The sequence below is a fragment of the Atractosteus spatula genome, chromosome 8 (genome assembly GCF_055471065.1).
Source record: "Atractosteus spatula isolate fAtrSpa1 chromosome 8, fAtrSpa1.hap1, whole genome shotgun sequence".
Taxonomy (NCBI): domain Eukaryota; kingdom Metazoa; phylum Chordata; class Actinopteri; order Semionotiformes; family Lepisosteidae; genus Atractosteus; species Atractosteus spatula.
Window position 1 is genome coordinate 14,291,307 of NC_142713.1, and position 18,910 is coordinate 14,310,216.

Below are 18,910 nucleotides of genomic sequence, written 5' to 3' on the forward strand. Positions count from 1 at the left end.
AAAAAGCGTTTATTTCGGGCTGAAAAACACGTTTTGAAAACTGTGTTGTTCCTACCCTATAAGTTACATGGGGGTTACCAAAGTTGCCAAAACATGTTTATTTCTGCTGAAAAACACGTTTTGACAATTTCTGTACACTGGGGTTAAGGGCTGACTCAATGTGCTCTTCTGAGCCAGGCAGTTACACAGCGATTCTAAGGGCTGACAAAACGCGTTTATTTCGGGCTGAAAAACACGTTTTGAAAACTGTGCTGTTCCTGCCCTATAAGTTACATGGTGGTGACCAAAGTTGCCAAAACGTCTTTATTTCTGCTGAAAAACACGTTTTGACAATTTCTGAGCACTGGGGTTAAGGGCTGACTCAATGTGCTCTTCTGTGCCAGGCAGTTACACTGCGAATCTAAGGGCTGAGAAAAAGCGTTTATTTCGTGCTGAAAAACACGTTTTGAAAACTGTGTTGTTCCTGCCCTAAAAGTTACATGGTGGTGACCAAAGTTGCCAAAACGTGTTTATTTCTGCTGAAAAACACGATTTGACAATTTCTGAGCACTGGGGTTAAGGGCTGACTCAATGTGCTCTTCTGAGCCAGGCAGTTACACTGCGAATCTAAGGGCTGAGAAAAAGCGTTTATTTCGGGCTGAAAAACACGTTTTGAAAACTGTGCTGTTCCTGCCCTATAAGTTACATGGTGGTGACCAAAGTTGCCAAAACGTCTTTATTTCTGCTGAAAAACACGTTTTGACAATTTCTGAGCACTGGGGTTAAGGGCTGACTCAATGTGCTCTTCTGAGCCAGGCAGTTACACTGCGAATCTAAGGGCTGAGAAAAAGCGTTTATTTCGGGCTGAAAAACACGTTTTGAAAACTGTGTTGTTCCTGCCCTATAAGTTACACGGGGGTTACCAAAGTTGCCAAAACATGTTTATTTCTGCTGAAAAACACGTTTTGACAATTTCTGTACACTGGGGTTAAGGGCTGACTCAATGTGCTCTTCTGAGCCAGGCAGTTACACAGCAATTCTAAAGGCTGACAAAACGCGTTTATTTCGGGCTGAAAAACACGTTTTGAAAACTGTGTTGTTCCTACCCTATAAGTTACATGGTGGTGACCAAAGTTGCCAAAACGTCTTTATTTCTGCTGAAAAACACGTTTTGACAATTTCTGAGCACTGGGGTTAAGGGCTGACTCAATCTGCTCTTCTGAGCCAGGCAGTTACACTGCGAATCTAAGGGCTGAGAAAAAGCGTTTATTTCGGGCTGAAAAACACGTTTTGAAAACTGTGTTGTTCCTACCCTATAAGTTACATGGGGGTTACCAAAGTTGCCAAAACATGTTTATTTCAGCTGAAAAACACGTTTTGACAATTTCTGTACACTGGGGTTAAGGGCTGACTCAATGTGCTCTTCTGAGCCAGGCAGTTACACAGCGATTCTAAGGGCTGACAAAACGCGTTTATTTCGGGCCGAAAAACACGTTTTGAAAACTGTGTTGTTCCTGCCCTATAAGTTACATGGGGGTTACCAAAGTTGCCAAAACATGTTTATTTCTGCTGAAAAACACGTTTTGACAATTTCTGTACACTGGGGTTAAGGGCTGACTCAATGTGCTCTTCTGAGCCAGGCAGTTACACTGCGATTCTAAGGGCTGACAAAACGCGTTTATTTCGGGCTGAAAAACACGTTTTGAAAACTGTGCTGTTCCTGCCCTATAAGTTACATGGTGGTGACCAAAGTTGCCAAAACGTCTTTATTTCTGCTGAAAGACACGTTTTGACAATTTCTGAGCACTGGGGTTAAGGGCTGACTCAATGTGCTCTTCTGAGCCAGGCAGTTACACTGCGAATCTAAGGGCTGAGAAAAAGCGTTTATTTCGGGCTGAAAAACACGTTTTGAAAACTGTGCTGTTCCTGCCCTATAAGTTACATGGTGGTGACCAAAGTTGCCAAAACATGTTTATTTCTGCTGAAAAACACGTTTTGACAATTTCTGAGCACTGGGGTTAAGGGCTGACTCAGTGTGCTCTTCTGAGCCAGGCAGTTACACTGCGAATCTAAGGGCTGAGAAAAAGCGTTTATTTCGGGCTGAAAAACACGTTTTGAAAACTGTGTTGTTCCTACCCTATAAGTTACATGGGGGTTACCAAAGTTGCCAAAACATGTTTATTTCTGCTGAAAAACACGTTTTGACAATTTCTGTACACTGGGGTTAAGGGCTGACTCAATGTGCTCTTCTGAGCCAGGCAGTTACACTGCGATTCTAAGGGCTGACAAAACGCGTTTATTTCGGGCTGAAAAACACGTTTTGAAAACTGTGCTGTTCCTGCCCTATAAGATACATGGTGGTGACCAAAGTTGCCAAAACGTCTTTATTTCTGCTGAAAAACACGTTTTGACAATTTCTGCACACTGGGGTTAAGGGCTGACTCAATGTGCTCTTCTGAGCCAGGCAGTTACACAGCGATTCTAAGGGCTGACAAAACGCGTTTATTTCGGGCTGAAAAACACGTTTTGAAAACTGTGCTGTTCCTGCCCTATAAGTTACATGGAGGTTACCAAAGTTGCCAAAACATGTTTATTTCTGCTGAAAAACACATTTTGACAATTTCTGTACACTGGGGTTAAGGGCTGACTCAATGTGCTCTTCTGAGCCAGGCAGTTACACAGCGATTCTAAGGGCTGACAAAACGCGTTTATTTCGGGCTGAAAAACACGTTTTGAAAACTGTGTTGTTCCTGCCCTAAAAGTTACATGGTGGTGACCAAAGTTGCCAAAACGTGTTTATTTCTGCTGAAAAACACGATTTGACAATTTCTGAGCACTGGGGTTAAGGGCTGACTCAATGTGCTCTTCTGAGCCAGGCAGTTACACAGCGATTCTAAGGGCTGACAAAACGCGTTTATTTCGGGCTGAAAAACACGTTTTGAAAACTGTGTTGTTCCTGCCCTATAAGTTACATGGTGGTGACCAAAGTTGCCAAAACATGTTTATTTCTGCTGAAAAACACGTTTTGACAATTTCTGAGCACTGGGGTTAAGGGCTGACTCAGTGTGCTCTTCTGAGCCAGGCAGTTACACTGCGAATCTAAGGGCTGAGAAAAAGCGTTTATTTCGGGCTGAAAAACACGTTTTGAAAACTGTGTTGTTCCTACCCTATAAGTTACATGGGGGTTACCAAAGTTGCCAAAACATGTTTATTTCTGCTGAAAAACACGTTTTGACAATTTCTGTACACTGGGGTTAAGGGCTGACTCAATGTGCTCTTCTGAGCCAGGCAGTTACACTGCGATTCTAAGGGCTGACAAAACGCGTTTATTTCGGGCTGAAAAACACGTTTTGAAAACTGTGCTGTTCCTGCCCTATAAGTTACATGGTGGTGACCAAAGTTGCCAAAACATGTTTATTTCTGCTGAAAAACACGTTTTGACAATTTCTGAGCACTGGGGTTAAGGGCTGACTCAGTGTGCTCTTCTGAGCCAGGCAGTTACACTGCGAATCTAAGGGCTGAGAAAAAGCGTTTATTTCGGGCTGAAAAACACGTTTTGAAAACTGTGTTGTTCCTACCCTATAAGTTACATGGGGGTTACCAAAGTTGCCAAAACATGTTTATTTCTGCTGAAAAACACGTTTTGACAATTTCTGTACACTGGGGTTAAGGGCTGACTCAATGTGCTCTTCTGAGCCAGGCAGTTACACTGCGATTCTAAGGGCTGACAAAACGCGTTTATTTCGGGCTGAAAAACACGTTTTGAAAACTGTGCTGTTCCTGCCCTATAAGTTACATGGTGGTGACCAAAGTTGCCAAAACGTCTTTATTTCTGCTGAAAACACGTTTTGACAATTTCTGAGCACTGGGGTTAAGGGCTGACTCAATGTGCTCTTCTGAGCCAGGCAGTTACACTGCGAATCTAAGGGCTGAGAAAAAGCGTTTATTTCGGGCTGAAAAACACGTTTTGAAAACTGTGTTGTTCCTACCCTATAAGTTACATGGGGGTTACCAAAGTTGCCAAAACATGTTTATTTCTGCTGAAAAACACGTTTTGACAATTTCTGTACACTGGGGTTAAGGGCTGACTCAATGTGCTCTTCTGAGCCAGGCAGTTACACAGCGATTCTAAGGGCTGACAAAACGCGTTTATTTCGGGCTGAAAAACACGTTTTGAAAACTGTGCTGTTCCTGCCCTATAAGTTACATGGTGGTGACCAAAGTTGCCAAAACGTCTTTATTTCTGCTGAAAAACACGTTTTGACAATTTCTGAGCACTGGGGTTAAGGGCTGACTCAATGTGCTCTTCTGTGCCAGGCAGTTACACTGCGAATCTAAGGGCTGAGAAAAAGCGTTTATTTCGTGCTGAAAAACACGTTTTGAAAACTGTGTTGTTCCTGCCCTAAAAGTTACATGGTGGTGACCAAAGTTGCCAAAACGTGTTTATTTCTGCTGAAAAACACGATTTGACAATTTCTGAGCACTGGGGTTAAGGGCTGACTCAATGTGCTCTTCTGAGCCAGGCAGTTACACTGCGAATCTAAGGGCTGAGAAAAAGCGTTTATTTCGGGCTGAAAAACACGTTTTGAAAACTGTGCTGTTCCTGCCCTATAAGTTACATGGTGGTGACCAAAGTTGCCAAAACGTCTTTATTTCTGCTGAAAAACACGTTTTGACAATTTCTGAGCACTGGGGTTAAGGGCTGACTCAATGTGCTCTTCTGAGCCAGGCAGTTACACTGCGAATCTAAGGGCTGAGAAAAAGCGTTTATTTCGGGCTGAAAAACACGTTTTGAAAACTGTGTTGTTCCTGCCCTATAAGTTACACGGGGGTTACCAAAGTTGCCAAAACATGTTTATTTCTGCTGAAAAACACGTTTTGACAATTTCTGTACACTGGGGTTAAGGGCTGACTCAATGTGCTCTTCTGAGCCAGGCAGTTACACAGCAATTCTAAAGGCTGACAAAACGCGTTTATTTCGGGCTGAAAAACACGTTTTGAAAACTGTGTTGTTCCTACCCTATAAGTTACATGGTGGTGACCAAAGTTGCCAAAACGTCTTTATTTCTGCTGAAAAACACGTTTTGACAATTTCTGAGCACTGGGGTTAAGGGCTGACTCAATCTGCTCTTCTGAGCCAGGCAGTTACACTGCGAATCTAAGGGCTGAGAAAAAGCGTTTATTTCGGGCTGAAAAACACGTTTTGAAAACTGTGTTGTTCCTACCCTATAAGTTACATGGGGGTTACCAAAGTTGCCAAAACATGTTTATTTCAGCTGAAAAACACGTTTTGACAATTTCTGTACACTGGGGTTAAGGGCTGACTCAATGTGCTCTTCTGAGCCAGGCAGTTACACAGCGATTCTAAGGGCTGACAAAACGCGTTTATTTCGGGCCGAAAAACACGTTTTGAAAACTGTGTTGTTCCTGCCCTATAAGTTACATGGGGGTTACCAAAGTTGCCAAAACATGTTTATTTCTGCTGAAAAACACGTTTTGACAATTTCTGTACACTGGGGTTAAGGGCTGACTCAATGTGCTCTTCTGAGCCAGGCAGTTACACTGCGATTCTAAGGGCTGACAAAACGCGTTTATTTCGGGCTGAAAAACACGTTTTGAAAACTGTGCTGTTCCTGCCCTATAAGTTACATGGTGGTGACCAAAGTTGCCAAAACGTCTTTATTTCTGCTGAAAAACACGTTTTGACAATTTCTGAGCACTGGGGTTAAGGGCTGACTCAATGTGCTCTTCTGAGCCAGGCAGTTACACTGCGAATCTAAGGGCTGAGAAAAAGCGTTTATTTCGGGCTGAAAAACACGTTTTGAAAACTGTGCTGTTCCTGCCCTATAAGTTACATGGTGGTGACCAAAGTTGCCAAAACATGTTTATTTCTGCTGAAAAACACGTTTTGACAATTTCTGAGCACTGGGGTTAAGGGCTGACTCAGTGTGCTCTTCTGAGCCAGGCAGTTACACTGCGAATCTAAGGGCTGAGAAAAAGCGTTTATTTCGGGCTGAAAAACACGTTTTGAAAACTGTGTTGTTCCTACCCTATAAGTTACATGGGGGTTACCAAAGTTGCCAAAACATGTTTATTTCTGCTGAAAAACACGTTTTGACAATTTCTGTACACTGGGGTTAAGGGCTGACTCAATGTGCTCTTCTGAGCCAGGCAGTTACACTGCGATTCTAAGGGCTGACAAAACGCGTTTATTTCGGGCTGAAAAACACGTTTTGAAAACTGTGCTGTTCCTGCCCTATAAGATACATGGTGGTGACCAAAGTTGCCAAAACGTCTTTATTTCTGCTGAAAAACACGTTTTGACAATTTCTGCACACTGGGGTTAAGGGCTGACTCAATGTGCTCTTCTGAGCCAGGCAGTTACACAGCGATTCTAAGGGCTGACAAAACGCGTTTATTTCGGGCTGAAAAACACGTTTTGAAAACTGTGTTGTTCCTGCCCTAAAAGTTACATGGTGGTTACCAAAGTTGCCAAAACGTGTTTATTTCTGCTGAAAAACACGATTTGACAATTTCTGCACACTGGGGTTAAGGGCTGACTCAATGTGCTCTTCTGAGCCAGGCAGTTACACAGCGATTCTAAGGGCTGACAAAACGCGTTTATTTCGGGCTGAAAAACACGTTTTGAAAACTGTGCTGTTCCTGCCCTATAAGTTACATGGTGGTGACCAAAGTTGCCAAAACGTCTTTATTTCTGCTGAAAAACACGTTTTGACAATTTCTGAGCACTGGGGTTAAGGGCTGACTCAATGTGCTCTTCTGTGCCAGGCAGTTACACTGCGAATCTAAGGGCTGAGAAAAAGCGTTTATTTCGGGCTGAAAAACACGTTTTGAAAACTGTGTTGTTCCTACCCTATAAGTTACATGGGGGTTACCAAAGTTGCCAAAACATGTTTATTTCTGCTGAAAAACACATTTTGACAATTTCTGTACACTGGGGTTAAGGGCTGACTCAATGTGCTCTTCTGAGCCAGGCAGTTACACAGCGATTCTAAGGGCTGACAAAACGCGTTTATTTCGGGCTGAAAAACACGTTTTGAAAACTGTGTTGTTCCTGCCCTAAAAGTTACATGGTGGTGACCAAAGTTGCCAAAACGTGTTTATTTCTGCTGAAAAACACGATTTGACAATTTCTGAGCACTGGGGTTAAGGGCTGACTCAATGTGCTCTTCTGAGCCAGGCAGTTACACTGCGAATCTAAGGGCTGAGAAAAAGCTTTTATTTCGGGCTGAAAAACACGTTTTGAAAACTGTGTTGTTCCTGCCCTATAAGTTACACGGGGGTTACCAAAGTTGCCAAAACATGTTTATTTCTGCTGAAAAACACGTTTTGACAATTTCTGTACACTGGGGTTAAGGGCTGACTCAATGTGCTCTTCTGAGCCAGGCAGTTACACTGCGATTCTAAGGGCTGACAAAACGCGTTTATTTCGGGCTGAAAAACACGTTTTGAAAACTGTGCTGTTCCTGCCCTATAAGTTACATGGTGGTGACCAAAGTTGCCAAAACGTCTTTATTTCTGCTGAAAAACACGTTTTGACAATTTCTGAGCACTGGGGTTAAGGGCTGACTCAATGTGCTCTTCTGTGCCAGGCAGTTACACTGCGAATCTAAGGGCTGAGAAAAAGCGTTTATTTCGGGCTGAAAAACACGTTTTGAAAACTGTGTTGTTCCTACCCTATAAGTTACATGGGGGTTACCAAAGTTGCCAAAACATGTTTATTTCTGCTGAAAAACACATTTTGACAATTTCTGTACACTGGGGTTAAGGGCTGACTCAATGTGCTCTTCTGAGCCAGGCAGTTACACAGCGATTCTAAGGGCTGACAAAACGCGTTTATTTCGGGCTGAAAAACACGTTTTGAAAACTGTGTTGTTCCTGCCCTAAAAGTTACATGGTGGTGACCAAAGTTGCCAAAACGTGTTTATTTCTGCTGAAAAACACGATTTGACAATTTCTGAGCACTGGGGTTAAGGGCTGACTCAATGTGCTCTTCTGAGCCAGGCAGTTACACAGCGATTCTAAGGGCTGACAAAACGCGTTTATTTCGGGCTGAAAAACACGTTTTGAAAACTGTGTTGTTCCTGCCCTATAAGTTACACGGGGGTTACCAAAGTTGCCAAAACATGTTTATTTCTGCTGAAAAACACGTTTTGACAATTTCTGTACACTGGGGTTAAGGGCTGACTCAATGTGCTCTTCTGAGCCAGGCAGTTACACAGCAATTCTAAAGGCTGACAAAACGCGTTTATTTCGGGCTGAAAAACACGTTTTGAAAACTGTGTTGTTCCTGCCCTATAAGTTACATGGTGGTGACCAAAGTTGCCAAAACGTCTTTATTTCTGCTGAAAAACACGTTTTGACAATTTCTGAGCACTGGGGTTAAGGGCTGACTCAATCTGCTCTTCTGAGCCAGGCAGTTACACTGCGAATCTAAGGGCTGAGAAAAAGCGTTTATTTCGGGCTGAAAAACACGTTTTGAAAACTGTGTTGTTCCTACCCTATAAGTTACATGGGGGTTACCAAAGTTGCCAAAACATGTTTATTTCAGCTGAAAAACACGTTTTGACAATTTCTGTACACTGGGGTTAAGGGCTGACTCAATGTGCTCTTCTGAGCCAGGCAGTTACACAGCGATTCTAAGGGCTGACAAAACGCGTTTATTTCGGGCCGAAAAACACGTTTTGAAAACTGTGTTGTTCCTGCCCTATAAGTTACATGGGGGTTACCAAAGTTGCCAAAACATGTTTATTTCTGCTGAAAAACACGTTTTGACAATTTCTGTACACTGGGGTTAAGGGCTGACTCAATGTGCTCTTCTGAGCCAGGCAGTTACACTGCGATTCTAAGGGCTGACAAAACGCGTTTATTTCGGGCTGAAAAACACGTTTTGAAAACTGTGCTGTTCCTGCCCTATAAGTTACATGGTGGTGACCAAAGTTGCCAAAACGTCTTTATTACTGCTGAAAAACACGTTTTGACAATTTCTGAGCACTGGGGTTAAGGGCTGACTCAATGTGCTCTTCTGAGCCAGGCAGTTACACTGCGAATCTAAGGGCTGAGAAAAAGCGTTTATTTCGGGCTGAAAAACACGTTTTGAAAACTGTGCTGTTCCTGCCCTATAAGTTACATGGTGGTGACCAAAGTTGCCAAAACATGTTTATTTCTGCTGAAAAACACGTTTTGACAATTTCTGAGCACTGGGGTTAAGGGCTGACTCAGTGTGCTCTTCTGAGCCAGGCAGTTACACTGCGAATCTAAGGGCTGAGAAAAAGCGTTTATTTCGGGCTGAAAAACACGTTTTGAAAACTGTGTTGTTCCTACCCTATAAGTTACATGGGGGTTACCAAAGTTGCCAAAACATGTTTATTTCTGCTGAAAAACACGTTTTGACAATTTCTGTACACTGGGGTTAAGGGCTGACTCAATGTGCTCTTCTGAGCCAGGCAGTTACACTGCGATTCTAAGGGCTGACAAAACGCGTTTATTTCGGGCTGAAAAACACGTTTTGAAAACTGTGCTGTTCCTGCCCTATAAGTTACATGGTGGTGACCAAAGTTGCCAAAACGTCTTTATTTCTGCTGAAAAACACGTTTTGACAATTTCTGCACACTGGGGTTAAGGGCTGACTCAATGTGCTCTTCTGAGCCAGGCAGTTACACAGCGATTCTAAGGGCTGACAAAACGCGTTTATTTCGGGCTGAAAAACACGTTTTGAAAACTGTGTTGTTCCTGCCCTATAAGTTACACGGGGGTTACCAAAGTTGCCAAAACATGTTTATTTCTGCTGAAAAACACGTTTTGACAATTTCTGTACACTGGGGTTAAGGGCTGACTCAATGTGCTCTTCTGAGCCAGGCAGTTACACAGCAATTCTAAAGGCTGACAAAACGCGTTTATTTCGGGCTGAAAAACACGTTTTGAAAACTGTGTTGTTCCTGCCCTATAAGTTACATGGTGGTGACCAAAGTTGCCAAAACGTCTTTATTTCTGCTGAAAAACACGTTTTGACAATTTCTGAGCACTGGGGTTAAGGGCTGACTCAATCTGCTCTTCTGAGCCAGGCAGTTACACTGCGAATCTAAGGGCTGAGAAAAAGCGTTTATTTCGGGCTGAAAAACACGTTTTGAAAACTGTGTTGTTCCTACCCTATAAGTTACATGGGGGTTACCAAAGTTGCCAAAACATGTTTATTTCAGCTGAAAAACACGTTTTGACAATTTCTGTACACTGGGGTTAAGGGCTGACTCAATGTGCTCTTCTGAGCCAGGCAGTTACACAGCGATTCTAAGGGCTGACAAAACGCGTTTATTTCGGGCCGAAAAACACGTTTTGAAAACTGTGTTGTTCCTGCCCTATAAGTTACATGGGGGTTACCAAAGTTGCCAAAACATGTTTATTTCTGCTGAAAAACACGTTTTGACAATTTCTGTACACTGGGGTTAAGGGCTGACTCAATGTGCTCTTCTGAGCCAGGCAGTTACACTGCGATTCTAAGGGCTGACAAAACGCGTTTATTTCGGGCTGAAAAACACGTTTTGAAAACTGTGCTGTTCCTGCCCTATAAGTTACATGGTGGTGACCAAAGTTGCCAAAACGTCTTTATTACTGCTGAAAAACACGTTTTGACAATTTCTGAGCACTGGGGTTAAGGGCTGACTCAATGTGCTCTTCTGAGCCAGGCAGTTACACTGCGAATCTAAGGGCTGAGAAAAAGCGTTTATTTCGGGCTGAAAAACACGTTTTGAAAACTGTGCTGTTCCTGCCCTATAAGTTACATGGTGGTGACCAAAGTTGCCAAAACATGTTTATTTCTGCTGAAAAACACGTTTTGACAATTTCTGAGCACTGGGGTTAAGGGCTGACTCAGTGTGCTCTTCTGAGCCAGGCAGTTACACTGCGAATCTAAGGGCTGAGAAAAAGCGTTTATTTCGGGCTGAAAAACACGTTTTGAAAACTGTGTTGTTCCTACCCTATAAGTTACATGGGGGTTACCAAAGTTGCCAAAACATGTTTATTTCTGCTGAAAAACACGTTTTGACAATTTCTGTACACTGGGGTTAAGGGCTGACTCAATGTGCTCTTCTGAGCCAGGCAGTTACACTGCGATTCTAAGGGCTGACAAAACGCGTTTATTTCGGGCTGAAAAACACGTTTTGAAAACTGTGCTGTTCCTGCCCTATAAGTTACATGGTGGTGACCAAAGTTGCCAAAACGTCTTTATTTCTGCTGAAAAACACGTTTTGACAATTTCTGCACACTGGGGTTAAGGGCTGACTCAATGTGCTCTTCTGAGCCAGGCAGTTACACAGCGATTCTAAGGGCTGACAAAACGCGTTTATTTCGGGCTGAAAAACACGTTTTGAAAACTGTGTTGTTCCTGCCCTAAAAGTTACATGGTGGTTACCAAAGTTGCCAAAACGTGTTTATTTCTGCTGAAAAACACGATTTGACAATTTCTGCACACTGGGGTTAAGGGCTGACTCAATGTGCTCTTCTGAGCCAGGCAGTTACACAGCGATTCTAAGGGCTGACAAAACGCGTTTATTTCGGGCTGAAAAACACGTTTTGAAAACTGTGCTGTTCCTGCCCTATAAGTTACATGGTGGTGACCAAAGTTGCCAAAACGTCTTTATTTCTGCTGAAAAACACGTTTTGACAATTTCTGAGCACTGGGGTTAAGGGCTGACTCAATGTGCTCTTCTGTGCCAGGCAGTTACACTGCGAATCTAAGGGCTGAGAAAAAGCGTTTATTTCGGGCTGAAAAACACGTTTTGAAAACTGTGTTGTTCCTACCCTATAAGTTACATGGGGGTTACCAAAGTTGCCAAAACATGTTTATTTCTGCTGAAAAACACATTTTGACAATTTCTGTACACTGGGGTTAAGGGCTGACTCAATGTGCTCTTCTGAGCCAGGCAGTTACACAGCGATTCTAAGGGCTGACAAAACGCGTTTATTTCGGGCTGAAAAACACGTTTTGAAAACTGTGTTGTTCCTGCCCTAAAAGTTACATGGTGGTGACCAAAGTTGCCAAAACGTGTTTATTTCTGCTGAAAAACACGTTTTGACAATTTCTGAGCACTGGGGTTAAGGGCTGACTCAATGTGCTCTTCTGAGCCAGGCAGTTACACTGCGAATCTAAGGGCTGAGAAAAAGCGTTTATTTCGGGCTGAAAAACACGTTTTGAAAACTGTGTTGTTCCTGCCCTATAAGTTACACGGGGGTTACCAAAGTTGCCAAAACATGTTTATTTCTGCTGAAAAACACGTTTTGACAATTTCTGTACACTGGGGTTAAGGGCTGACTCAATGTGCTCTTCTGAGCCAGGCAGTTACACTGCGATTCTAAGGGCTGACAAAACGCGTTTATTTCGGGCTGAAAAACACGTTTTGAAAACTGTGCTGTTCCTGCCCTATAAGTTACATGGTGGTGACCAAAGTTGCCAAAACGTCTTTATTTCTGCTGAAAAACACGTTTTGACAATTTCTGAGCACTGGGGTTAAGGGCTGACTCAATGTGCTCTTCTGAGCCAGGCAGTTACACTGCGAATCTAAGGGCTGAGAAAAAGCGTTTATTTCGGGCTGAAAAACACGTTTTGAAAACTGTGTTGTTCCTACCCTATAAGTTACATGGGGGTTACCAAAGTTGCCAAAACATGTTTATTTCTGCTGAAAAACACGTTTTGACAATTTCTGTACACTGGGGTTAAGGGCTGACTCAATGTGCTCTTCTGAGCCAGGCAGTTACACAGCGATTCTAAGGGCTGACAAAACGCGTTTATTTCGGGCTGAAAAACACGTTTTGAAAACTGTGCTGTTCCTGCCCTATAAGTTACATGGTGGTGACCAAAGTTGCCAAAACGTCTTTATTTCTGCTGAAAAACACGTTTTGACAATTTCTGAGCACTGGGGTTAAGGGCTGACTCAATGTGCTCTTCTGTGCCAGGCAGTTACACTGCGAATCTAAGGGCTGAGAAAAAGCGTTTATTTCGGGCTGAAAAACACGTTTTGAAAACTGTGTTGTTCCTACCCTATAAGTTACATGGGGGTTACCAAAGTTGCCAAAACATGTTTATTTCTGCTGAAAAACACATTTTGACAATTTCTGTACACTGGGGTTAAGGGCTGACTCAATGTGCTCTTCTGAGCCAGGCAGTTACACAGCGATTCTAAGGGCTGACAAAACGCGTTTATTTCGGGCTGAAAAACACGTTTTGAAAACTGTGTTGTTCCTGCCCTAAAAGTTACATGGTGGTGACCAAAGTTGCCAAAACGTGTTTATTTCTGCTGAAAAACACGATTTGACAATTTCTGAGCACTGGGGTTAAGGGCTGACTCAATGTGCTCTTCTGAGCCAGGCAGTTACACTGCGAATCTAAGGGCTGAGAAAAAGCGTTTATTTCGGGCTGAAAAACACGTTTTGAAAACTGTGCTGTTCCTGCCCTATAAGTTACATGGTGGTGACCAAAGTTGCCAAAACGTCTTTATTTCTGCTGAAAAACACGTTTTGACAATTTCTGAGCACTGGGGTTAAGGGCTGACTCAATGTGCTCTTCTGAGCCAGGCAGTTACACTGCGAATCTAAGGGCTGAGAAAAAGCTTTTATTTCGGGCTGAAAAACACGTTTTGAAAACTGTGTTGTTCCTGCCCTATAAGTTACACGGGGGTTACCAAAGTTGCCAAAACATGTTTATTTCTGCTGAAAAACACGTTTTGACAATTTCTGTACACTGGGGTTAAGGGCTGACTCAATGTGCTCTTCTGAGCCAGGCAGTTACACTGCGATTCTAAGGGCTGACAAAACGCGTTTATTTCGGGCTGAAAAACACGTTTTGAAAACTGTGCTGTTCCTGCCCTATAAGTTACATGGTGGTGACCAAAGTTGCCAAAACGTCTTTATTTCTGCTGAAAAACACGTTTTGACAATTTCTGAGCACTGGGGTTAAGGGCTGACTCAATGTGCTCTTCTGTGCCAGGCAGTTACACTGCGAATCTAAGGGCTGAGAAAAAGCGTTTATTTCGGGCTGAAAAACACGTTTTGAAAACTGTGTTGTTCCTACCCTATAAGTTACATGGGGGTTACCAAAGTTGCCAAAACATGTTTATTTCTGCTGAAAAACACATTTTGACAATTTCTGTACACTGGGGTTAAGGGCTGACTCAATGTGCTCTTCTGAGCCAGGCAGTTACACAGCGATTCTAAGGGCTGACAAAACGCGTTTATTTCGGGCTGAAAAACACGTTTTGAAAACTGTGTTGTTCCTGCCCTATAAGTTACATGGTGGTGACCAAAGTTGCCAAAACGTCTTTATTTCTGCTGAAAAACACGTTTTGACAATTTCTGAGCACTGGGGTTAAGGGCTGACTCAATCTGCTCTTCTGAGCCAGGCAGTTACACTGCGAATCTAAGGGCTGAGAAAAAGCGTTTATTTCGGGCTGAAAAACACGTTTTGAAAACTGTGTTGTTCCTACCCTATAAGTTACATGGGGGTTACCAAAGTTGCCAAAACATGTTTATTTCAGCTGAAAAACACGTTTTGACAATTTCTGTACACTGGGGTTAAGGGCTGACTCAATGTGCTCTTCTGAGCCAGGCAGTTACACAGCGATTCTAAGGGCTGACAAAACGCGTTTATTTCGGGCCGAAAAACACGTTTTGAAAACTGTGTTGTTCCTGCCCTATAAGTTACATGGGGGTTACCAAAGTTGCCAAAACATGTTTATTTCTGCTGAAAAACACGTTTTGACAATTTCTGTACACTGGGGTTAAGGGCTGACTCAATGTGCTCTTCTGAGCCAGGCAGTTACACTGCGATTCTAAGGGCTGACAAAACGCGTTTATTTCGGGCTGAAAAACACGTTTTGAAAACTGTGCTGTTCCTGCCCTATAAGTTACATGGTGGTGACCAAAGTTGCCAAAACGTCTTTATTACTGCTGAAAAACACGTTTTGACAATTTCTGAGCACTGGGGTTAAGGGCTGACTCAATGTGCTCTTCTGAGCCAGGCAGTTACACTGCGAATCTAAGGGCTGAGAAAAAGCGTTTATTTCGGGCTGAAAAACACGTTTTGAAAACTGTGCTGTTCCTGCCCTATAAGTTACATGGTGGTGACCAAAGTTGCCAAAACATGTTTATTTCTGCTGAAAAACACGTTTTGACAATTTCTGAGCACTGGGGTTAAGGGCTGACTCAGTGTGCTCTTCTGAGCCAGGCAGTTACACTGCGAATCTAAGGGCTGAGAAAAAGCGTTTATTTCGGGCTGAAAAACACGTTTTGAAAACTGTGTTGTTCCTACCCTATAAGTTACATGGGGGTTACCAAAGTTGCCAAAACATGTTTATTTCTGCTGAAAAACACGTTTTGACAATTTCTGTACACTGGGGTTAAGGGCTGACTCAATGTGCTCTTCTGAGCCAGGCAGTTACACTGCGATTCTAAGGGCTGACAAAACGCGTTTATTTCGGGCTGAAAAACACGTTTTGAAAACTGTGCTGTTCCTGCCCTATAAGTTACATGGTGGTGACCAAAGTTGCCAAAACGTCTTTATTTCTGCTGAAAAACACGTTTTGACAATTTCTGCACACTGGGGTTAAGGGCTGACTCAATGTGCTCTTCTGAGCCAGGCAGTTACACAGCGATTCTAAGGGCTGACAAAACGCGTTTATTTCGGGCTGAAAAACACGTTTTGAAAACTGTGTTGTTCCTGCCCTAAAAGTTACATGGTGGTTACCAAAGTTGCCAAAACGTGTTTATTTCTGCTGAAAAACACGATTTGACAATTTCTGCACACTGGGGTTAAGGGCTGACTCAATGTGCTCTTCTGAGCCAGGCAGTTACACAGCGATTCTAAGGGCTGACAAAACGCGTTTATTTCGGGCTGAAAAACACGTTTTGAAAACTGTGCTGTTCCTGCCCTATAAGTTACATGGTGGTGACCAAAGTTGCCAAAACGTCTTTATTTCTGCTGAAAAACACGTTTTGACAATTTCTGAGCACTGGGGTTAAGGGCTGACTCAATGTGCTCTTCTGTGCCAGGCAGTTACACTGCGAATCTAAGGGCTGAGAAAAAGCGTTTATTTCGGGCTGAAAAACACGTTTTGAAAACTGTGTTGTTCCTACCCTATAAGTTACATGGGGGTTACCAAAGTTGCCAAAACATGTTTATTTCTGCTGAAAAACACATTTTGACAATTTCTGTACACTGGGGTTAAGGGCTGACTCAATGTGCTCTTCTGAGCCAGGCAGTTACACAGCGATTCTAAGGGCTGACAAAACGCGTTTATTTCGGGCTGAAAAACACGTTTTGAAAACTGTGTTGTTCCTGCCCTAAAAGTTACATGGTGGTGACCAAAGTTGCCAAAACGTGTTTATTTCTGCTGAAAAACACGTTTTGACAATTTCTGAGCACTGGGGTTAAGGGCTGACTCAATGTGCTCTTCTGAGCCAGGCAGTTACACTGCGAATCTAAGGGCTGAGAAAAAGCGTTTATTTCGGGCTGAAAAACACGTTTTGAAAACTGTGTTGTTCCTGCCCTATAAGTTACACGGGGGTTACCAAAGTTGCCAAAACATGTTTATTTCTGCTGAAAAACACGTTTTGACAATTTCTGTACACTGGGGTTAAGGGCTGACTCAATGTGCTCTTCTGAGCCAGGCAGTTACACTGCGATTCTAAGGGCTGACAAAACGCGTTTATTTCGGGCTGAAAAACACGTTTTGAAAACTGTGCTGTTCCTGCCCTATAAGTTACATGGTGGTGACCAAAGTTGCCAAAACGTCTTTATTTCTGCTGAAAAACACGTTTTGACAATTTCTGAGCACTGGGGTTAAGGGCTGACTCAATGTGCTCTTCTGAGCCAGGCAGTTACACTGCGAATCTAAGGGCTGAGAAAAAGCGTTTATTTCGGGCTGAAAAACACGTTTTGAAAACTGTGTTGTTCCTACCCTATAAGTTACATGGGGGTTACCAAAGTTGCCAAAACATGTTTATTTCTGCTGAAAAACACGTTTTGACAATTTCTGTACACTGGGGTTAAGGGCTGACTCAATGTGCTCTTCTGAGCCAGGCAGTTACACAGCGATTCTAAGGGCTGACAAAACGCGTTTATTTCGGGCTGAAAAACACGTTTTGAAAACTGTGCTGTTCCTGCCCTATAAGTTACATGGTGGTGACCAAAGTTGCCAAAACGTCTTTATTTCTGCTGAAAAACACGTTTTGACAATTTCTGAGCACTGGGGTTAAGGGCTGACTCAATGTGCTCTTCTGTGCCAGGCAGTTACACTGCGAATCTAAGGGCTGAGAAAAAGCGTTTATTTCGGGCTGAAAAACACGTTTTGAAAACTGTGTTGTTCCTACCCTATAAGTTACATGGAGGTTACCAAAGTTGCCAAAACATGTTTATTTCTGCTGAAAAACACATTTTGACAATTTCTGTACACTGGGGTTAAGGGCTGACTCAATGTGCTCTTCTGAGCCAGGCAGTTACACAGCGATTCTAAGGGCTGACAAAACGCGTTTATTTCGGGCTGAAAAACACGTTTTGAAAACTGTGTTGTTCCTGCCCTAAAAGTTACATGGTGGTGACCAAAGTTGCCAAAACGTGTTTATTTCTGCTGAAAAAGACGATTTGACAATTTCTGAGCACTGGGGTTAAGGGCTGACTCAATGTGCTCTTCTGAGCCAGGCAGTTACACAGCGATTCTAAGGGCTGACAAAACGCGTTTATTTCGGGCTGAAAAACACGTTTTGAAAACTGTGTTGTTCCTGCCCTATAAGTTACATGGTGGTGACCAAAGTTGCCAAAACATGTTTATTTCTGCTGAAAAACACGTTTTGACAATTTCTGAGCACTGGGGTTAAGGGCTGACTCAGTGTGCTCTTCTGAGCCAGGCAGTTACACTGCGAATCTAAGGGCTGAGAAAAAGCGTTTATTTCGGGCTGAAAAACACGTTTTGAAAACTGTGTTGTTCCTACCCTATAAGTTACATGGGGGTTACCAAAGTTGCCAAAACATGTTTATTTCTGCTGAAAAACACGTTTTGACAATTTCTGTACACTGGGGTTAAGGGCTGACTCAATGTGCTCTTCTGAGCCAGGCAGTTACACTGCGATTCTAAGGGCTGACAAAACGCGTTTATTTCGGGCTGAAAAACACGTTTTGAAAACTGTGCTGTTCCTGCCCTATAAGTTACATGGTGGTGACCAAAGTTGCCAAAACATGTTTATTTCTGCTGAAAAACACGTTTTGACAATTTCTGAGCACTGGGGTTAAGGGCTGACTCAGTGTGCTCTTCTGAGCCAGGCAGTTACACTGCGAATCTAAGGGCTGAGAAAAAGCGTTTATTTCGGGCTGAAAAACACGTTTTGAAAACTGTGTTGTTCCTACCCTATAAGTTACATGGGGGTTACCAAAGTTGCCAAAACATGTTTATTTCAGCTGAAAAACACGTTTTGACAATTTCTGTACACTGGGGTTAAGGGCTGACTCAATGTGCTCTTCTGAGCCAGGCAGTTACACAGCGATTCTAAGGGCTGACAAAACGCGTTTATTTCGGGCCGAAAAACACGTTTTGAAAACTGTGTTGTTCCTGCCCTATAAGTTACATGGGGGTTACCAAAGTTGCCAAAACATGTTTATTTCTGCTGAAAAACACGTTTTGACAATTTCTGTACACTGGGGTTAAGGGCTGACTCAATGTGCTCTTCTGAGCCAGGCAGTTACACTGCGATTCTAAGGGCTGACAAAACGCGTTTATTTCGGGCTGAAAAACACGTTTTGAAAACTGTGCTGTTCCTGCCCTATAAGTTACATGGTGGTGACCAAAGTTGCCAAAACGTCTTTATTTCTGCTGAAAAACACGTTTTGACAATTTCTGAGCACTGGGGTTAAGGGCTGACTCAATGTGCT